This window comes from Cebidichthys violaceus, unplaced genomic scaffold (genome assembly GCF_023349555.1).
Source record: "Cebidichthys violaceus isolate CVI_PGR_0920_01 unplaced genomic scaffold, fCebVio1.0.p SCAF_5, whole genome shotgun sequence".
Classification (NCBI taxonomy): domain Eukaryota; kingdom Metazoa; phylum Chordata; class Actinopteri; order Perciformes; family Stichaeidae; genus Cebidichthys; species Cebidichthys violaceus.
Window position 1 is genome coordinate 11,035,729 of NW_027176705.1, and position 7,692 is coordinate 11,043,420.

At 38.5% G+C, this 7,692-nt stretch overlaps 1 non-coding gene across 1 annotated transcript; it reads left to right on the forward strand.

Annotated features, from left to right (window-relative positions):
- The first annotated feature begins 227 nt into the window (after window positions 1-227).
- On the forward strand, window positions 228-299 carry trnae-uuc (transfer RNA glutamic acid (anticodon UUC)). Its single transcript has one exon. It is a non-coding gene; the product is annotated as a tRNA-Glu (tRNA).
- Window positions 300-7,692: the final 7,393 nt, after the last annotated feature.

A 7,692-nucleotide genomic window follows, 5' to 3' on the forward strand; every position in this document is an offset into this window, starting at 1 on the left:
GTCATAGTATAGTATGTTGAAAAAAGTCTTAGTATAGCATCTTGAAAAAAGTCATAAAAAACCATAGTATAGCATTTCGAAAAAAGTCATCGTATAGCTTGTTGAAAAGTCATAAAAAAATCATAGTATAGCATGTTGAAAAAAATAATAGTATAGTATGTCAAATAAAGTTATAAAAAGTCATAATATAGTATGTTGAAAAAAGTCATGAAAACTTCATAGATATGTCCCATATGGTCTAGCGGTAAGGATTCCTGGTTTTCACCTAGGTGGCCCAGGTTCGGTTCCTGGTATGGGAACTGGATTTTAAGAATAAAATATAGAAAACAAATCAATAAGTTATAGTATGTCATTAACATTCATAGTTAAGTATATCTGAAAAGGCCATAGTATAGCATGCAAATAAAGTTTTAGTATAGCATGTCAAAATAACAAAAAAAACATCATAGTATAGCATGTTAGAAAAAGTAAAAAATTGACATTGTATTATTTATAGTATGTCTAAAAATGTCATAGTATATGATGTCGAAAAACGTCAGAAAAAGGCGTAGTATAGTATGTCAAAAAAAGTAATTGTGTAGCATGTCAAAAAACGTCAAAAAAGTCATAGTATAGCATGTAGAAGAAAGTCTTAGTATTGTGTGCTGAAAAAAGTCATGGTATGGCATGTCAGAAAAAGTAAAAAAATGTAATCGTATCATTCATTGTTAATTATGTCTAAAAAGGTCATAGTATAGCATGCCAATTAAACTCATAGTATAATAGCATGTTGAAAAAAGTCATAGTAAAGAATATTGAAAAAAGTCATAAAAAAGTCATAGTATAGCATACTGAAAAAAGTCATGGTATAGTATGTCGAAAAAGGTCATAAAAAAGTCATAATAGATAGCATGTCGAAAAAAGTCATAATATAGCATGTCGAAAAGTCAGTAAAGCATTTCATTAAAATGTCATTATTATGTGCTATTATTGTATGTCATAGAAATTAAGGTCATCAAATGCTTTAGTATAACATGCAATAAAAAATGAGAATAGAATAGTATGCCATACAAAGTCACAGTGTATTATGAGTCATAGTCATAGTCAAAGTCAATACATAGAATGTGTTATGGTCTAGCTTTAAGACCACAGCAATTATGAGAACCTCACATGAGGGGTTAACTAAAAAATAAGTTGTATTTAACAAAGGTTGAATGACTTTAACAAATGTAACAAAATATCAATTCTAACAAATGACAATGGCATGAAAATCGTATAGAGCAAATCAAAAGTCCAATACAGCACGCGGTGCTGCCAGGGGGAAATAAATCCCTCAAATACCAAGGATGAGGTGGGTCTTATAGATTGAAAACAGTGGTCAGCTGCTTCCAAAACCTCGGGGTCTCCAGCTCAAACCCACCAGTAACACTGAAAGAAAACAACACAGCAACAACACACCACACAAAAGCTGTGGCAGAGGCCCTTGGGCACTGACATATGTCATAACATGTATAATAATATAGTGTATTGTGTGTAATATAAAATCATTAAAAGAGTAATTTGAGTCCGGACGAGCAGGTGTTCCAAACAGGCACTGCACTGGTATTATAATAAAGTCATAAACTGTCATAGCATAGTATGTCACAAAAATCCCAAATAGGTCATAGTATAGAATGTAATTAAAATAAGTCATAGAATTGTGGGTCTTAAAAAAAGGATACAAAAATCAGACTATAGCAAATATCGGAAGAATTTGTGAGTGTTTTTTTAACAATGGTTGAAATAATGTAGTAAATGTAACAAAATGTAAATCCTAACAAATTATACTGGCAGAAAAATACTGACAAGTCAACTGCGGTTATGAAAAATTAAGTATACAAAGAATCAAAAGTCCAACATAGCACCAGGTGCTGCCAAGGAAAAAGAAAAACCCAAAGATCCCAGGAAGGGGCGGGTCTTTTAAACTGGAAACAGGGGCCAGCTGCCTCCAATTCCTTGATGGCCTCCTGCTCCAACCAACTAACAACCAGGCAAACTGAAAGACAAAAAACACAGCAACAGTACAGCAACAACACAACAACAACGCTGTAAACACAAGCCCTGGCAGAGGCCCTCAGCCCGTCATATATGTCATTATAGAATACAAATTATTCTGTAATAGGGGGCAGCCCCTATGTCTCTATGTAAGGAGAGAGGCCCGAGGTACTCTAGGTAGACCTTGCAGATTAAAGTATATGGGGACGATATTGTTGATTGTCATTGTCTTCAACCAACCAGATCTTTATTTTGACATGTTGGGCGTATTCTTTGACGTGCCAGCGGTACCGAGGTAGCATGCTAAGTACGTCAGCATTAAGGTGCGCCGTGATTGGTCGGTGGGCCAGCGTGACTTTTGTCAAACAGAATGCTAGCTAACAGATCTTAGTGTTTAGTAAGAGTTCAAGTTGAAACATATGTAAGAAGTTATGACATTGACATGACATTTTTAGCGTTTTTAAACGGATTTCTGGACAAGGACATTTCCAGAAAAGCTGTACATCGTATCAAAGGGTCGGTCAAGCCCACAGCTAGCAGCCCTGACCCAGCATGGAAAAGGATTTGTACAACGGTATTTCTAGCTGACAGCGGCAGAGAAGCGTTGCACATTTTATGGCTAAGAATGCGTTTCATTTGCAACTGAGTTCTTGGTATTTGGAGCTGTTTGGAGCTATGCTACGCTAACCAAGGCAGCTACACAACGGGACACGCACAAGCTATGTGCTTTTGAAAACTTTTGGAGAGACCTGAGTGGACTTTTTAAGTGAAAAGCAGCTGTGGTAAGTTAACTGATTTTGAGTCTTTACATCTGCAGTAGCATTTCTACAATGTTCATTTGTCTATCGTGTCGTTTAGTTTTTCTTGTCATTGTATTAATTACATTGATTTGGACTATATGCATTGTCCGTTAATTACGAAGCATCCCGTCATGCGCAGGGTTATTGTTCGGACAATTGAATCTGTTCAGCTGTTGTTTCCCCGCTAGCGTAGCCCCCCTGAAGACACGTGCGGTGCCGCAGCCGCAGCTGTTTTTTGTTATTGTTCTGGGTTCAGAGGTCACAAAGCCTGTTGTCTGTTACGTGAGCACAGTCCACCAAAAACATTATATTTCCCACAATTTAAGCTTCTGCATTTTCCAAATGCACTAGTATTATTCAAACGTATTGTTTGGTTCTTAAGCCTCGTACTGAACAGTTTAATATGAATACGTGTATTATTACACCCCTAGAAACAAATAACCATAGCTGTGGCATCATAATGAGCATATTAGGACATGGCTCAAGTAGGACAGCACAGAAGGCCCAGGTATAAAATGCATGGCCCGCCACTGATATTAAGAGATATATTGTGGCTACTGTGGCTCAGCAGTAGAGTAGGGTCGTCCTTCACTCAGAGGATCAGTTCGATCCTCGGCTCCGCTAGTCCATGTTGATGTGTCCTTGGGCAAGACACTTAACCCCAAATTGCTCCTGCAGAGACTGTGCATGCGGTGTGTAATTGAGTATGAATGTCAGTTAGAGTCCTGATGGGCAGGTGGCACCTTGCATGGTAGCCCCTGCTATCAGTGTATGAATGTGTGTGAATGGGTCAATGATGACATGTATTGTAAAAATGCTTTGAGTGGTCGGAAGACTAGAAAAGCGCTACACAAGTACAAGTCCATTTACCATAAACCACAGCAAAGTAACGAAAACAAGCATTCTCAACAACACAGTGCAGGAAGAAGAGAAAATATTGTTCAAGTGTGGTCTTCCTTGTGACCTAGTGGGCATAGAGGGGTTTTATACGCTCAAAAAACATCAATAAAAAATAATTGCTTCCAACTGTCAAAAGGAACCAGACCTGGTGTCTAATTGACACCTGCGTTTATTTGCCAAAATGTGTTGCTACACCCGATGAGTAATAGGGGCTGCATTTAAAGTTAAAATGTTATGGTAGTTCCATTCCTCAATTGTCAGCAACAGTGACTTGAAAGTATAATACTGAAAAAGTCCTTTAATTAAATAGAAAGCACTATGTAAACAACCAGACATACAGTAACGAAGAAACTGCTACAGAAGACCATAGTTTATTCTAAGCAACGTCTCCAAGTGCAGACTTCTTGACTTTATGAGTCAGGCATGCCAAAAGCTGTTACTCCTTAAGTAACGTAGATGTCCAGTAATTATCTCATATGATGCTGCGTGTTTTCAGGCATACAGAAAATAATGATCGTGTGCCACAAAGTGCTTGAAAAATTCCAGGGGTGAAACCTCTCCCTCTGATAGGTTTAGGCATTTCAGACATCCATTTCCAAAGAGATTTGTTCAGAGCTTTTCCTCTACTTAAACACAGAAACACTGAGGATCAATTTGCGGGATTAGAGGACACTGCTGAGATAAAGTTGGTGCTGAAGAGGCCCACATGACTATCGTCCCCCCAGTATCCAGCTAAAGTCCTCTTAGCTTCATTCCTGGCCACAGACTAAGCCCATCCAAACCCCAAATGCAATCACAGCCCCAGCTCAGACCGACCCCGCAGAATCATCATCTCCAACAACACCATCCTAAATTGCAGCTCTGTCCCTGATCTCCAGCCCTCCCTGCCTCGTCTCCTCCCAGAACTTTATTTAATGAGTGAAGTTTTTTGGTGGGTGTTCGGGGGTCTCACGCCAGGCATGGAGCAACAGAGGAGGAGCTTTCATAAACCATCGGCGAACAAATGGGATTTAACACACAAGAGGCTCTGATGGCCTATTAATTCTGCCTTGGCTGGCATCCAGAATGAGCCCAGCTTCTCTCCTAATTGGAGAGAGGCTAATTTCTATCAGAGGTATCGGGAGACTTTTTTTTCTCTGTGCAGGATGCATCCACATAACTTTAATGGATTCATTCAAGGGCTACGGCACGCAGACATTGATTAGATTGCTTCTGAGGCCCCGCTGCTGGTAGCTTGACATAGGCAGCAAATGAAATGTGACCTCTGGTAAAAGGCCTGAACCAGCCAGCCCCACTCTAATCCATTAGCTCAGAACCTTTCCCAATCCCATTTAATTAATGAAGTGATTTGAAAAAGGGTGAACATTTACCAATCCCCGAAACTGGAAAATGGTGGGCATATAAAGTAACTGAAACAACAGCAACAACAACAACAACATCCCCAGTCATAAAAAAATCTGCAGAAAGTAAAAGCACAAGAGTTGGGTTGAAGAGTAATTGTTTGCAATGAGATGGAATATCATTCCAGCCTTGAGATAAGATGATCCAACAACAAAACACATACAGATGTGAGGTAATGATTTGGTTAAGGAAAATTGCCTTTCTTTGGCTGGATTGCTTAAATATTTGTCAGCAAGAAAAAAAGTAAATGTATTCAAATTCATCAAAGCCAAACAGTGACAGCAGGGGAGGGGGAGTTAATCAGTGAAATGTAAAATAGAGGAGGAAAATATTTTCCACTTTTGTCTGTAATAAGAATGTACCAGTATGTTCATCTTGGCTGTGAAGCTGAGATCTACACTCATCAGCACCACTTCAAATCTGCTTTCTGGAATTCACATTTTGTACAGTTATTCCCTTTTAACAAGCTCTTTATTCAGACAATTGGAAAGGGAGCTGTAGCACTGTATTTCTGCTCAATGTCAAAAGAAAGACAAGCACTAGATCTCTGTTGGTGCATATGTTGTATTACTTATTTTTCTAATTGAATTCATTTATTTATCTTCAATTAATAATTTATGATGCAACACACAGTGGTATGCAAATGAACAATTTAAATTTAATGAGTTTTTAATGACCAAACAAATAATTAGTCAAGCCCGGTGTGGTGTGCATGTAATTTGAGAAGGAATGAATTTGAGAGCTTTGTTCAATGTTCGAGTACAGACAGGCTAATTTACTTATAGAGCAGCTTATGCAGCAAAAGAACTGTGTGGTACATACAAAAGCCTCGGAAAGTCTTTACCTCAAGGTTATTAGGAAGTCTCAAAAAGGCCAGTTGTGGACATGTAATGCTAAAGAAATAATGTGAGCCATTATATTCAGCACACTCATAGCAAATAGCAAAATAGAGGCACATGCTCTGAATATAACTCACACGCTGACAAAGGAAAAATTCACTCTGGATATCCTAAATATTCGAACTATTCCCATTGGTGCAGGGGAAAAAGGCAGAGGGCGACATGCCACTGGAGCCAAATGGCATTTGATAATGGCTTTTTTCAGCAAACCCAAAAGACATTGTTAAGATTTACATTTTCAAATATATGCTGACCTTTTTTCCCTCCTCTCCTCCGTTCGCTTGTCATCAGCGCTGTAATTGAATCAATATATTTCCTGATCAGCCCAGAGATTGAATAAGGTCACAGGAAGCCATGTGTGGACATTAAAAATCATTATTCTACTCAAATTGAGCAGAGATGGCATAGACCATTCAGGGTTCAAAATTAAATTATATTAGAGTCTATTACACTTTTACAATTATAGAGACGTTCCAATATTACAACGGGAAATGAAGTCATAATAAAAAGCCCAGGGGTGTATTACAAAGAAATGACCCAACTATTTTTTTCACTTTCACACTGTTATTGAATTGATGAAGAGAACTTGGAGACATTACATTCACTGATAAGTGACCTTATTCATGAAAAATAGAGCCTGTTTCAGTGGCTCCACTTTCTTACTTTAGGTTTGCTGTGGAGTTGTTTTCCACCCGCAAGACCTGATGTCCGCAACAGTGTGCACATTTACAATTCCTCACTTTCCAGGACGAGTGGTAGCCTACAAATGGAGCTGCTAAAGCAGTTACTGCTTTAATTGCCTTTAAGCATACATTTATTTTAATTATTCATTTATTTTCTGGGATATGGGATTTGGCTTTATGCACACATCTGAGCTTCACAAGCGACTAATTAAATTACCCAATAGAGTTGTGCAATTCAAAGACAAAGTTTCAATCCCGTTAATCCAATACTCCAGAAAAAAAGTGGAAAATTAAATTAAACCACACTATTAACTGATACTTCTCAGTCTAAACTTTTGCAAATTATGTCTAACTATCAAATTAGATAAAACTCCATTTTAATTGGCTTACTCATTGAAATGAATAACACTTATCAGCGATCAACTTATCAACGCAGCATGAAATAAGAATAAGCAGGACAAGAAAGAAAAAGAAAAAAAAAACGTTCCTTCCGGCTTTACATTCATTCTTATGGTCCAGTTTCCTATAGTTTACATTCAAAGATCAGGCTCAGTGTATCTCAAATTATACAATTATATGGCTCCTATAACATGGTGACCTGTGATTTGTCTTTGCTGGAAGAGGTTCATTTTCTTCAGTTGTTATACTTCTTTTTCACTTAAGGCACAGCCCCTCTGGTCAATTAGGCGTGATGGTCACAATGTCTGCAGAGCTCTAACAGTGTGCTCCTTAAAGCCTGTCAAATGACGGTGAGCGGGGAAACCCGGTCGCCTGGAAACAACGGCGGCTCCCACAGCCATCATCATCATCGCTGGATGTAAATAGCCTTTCATCTCAGGTGGAACAGAGCCATTGAGCGAGCACATCTACACTGCCCTGTTTAAACTCTGCATAGAGAGGGATGAGCGGTAATGAAAGGACCATTTACACCATCTATTCCACCTCCACCTCTTCGGATTTTTTTAATATAAAACCTCAGAGTGGAACGTTTATGAA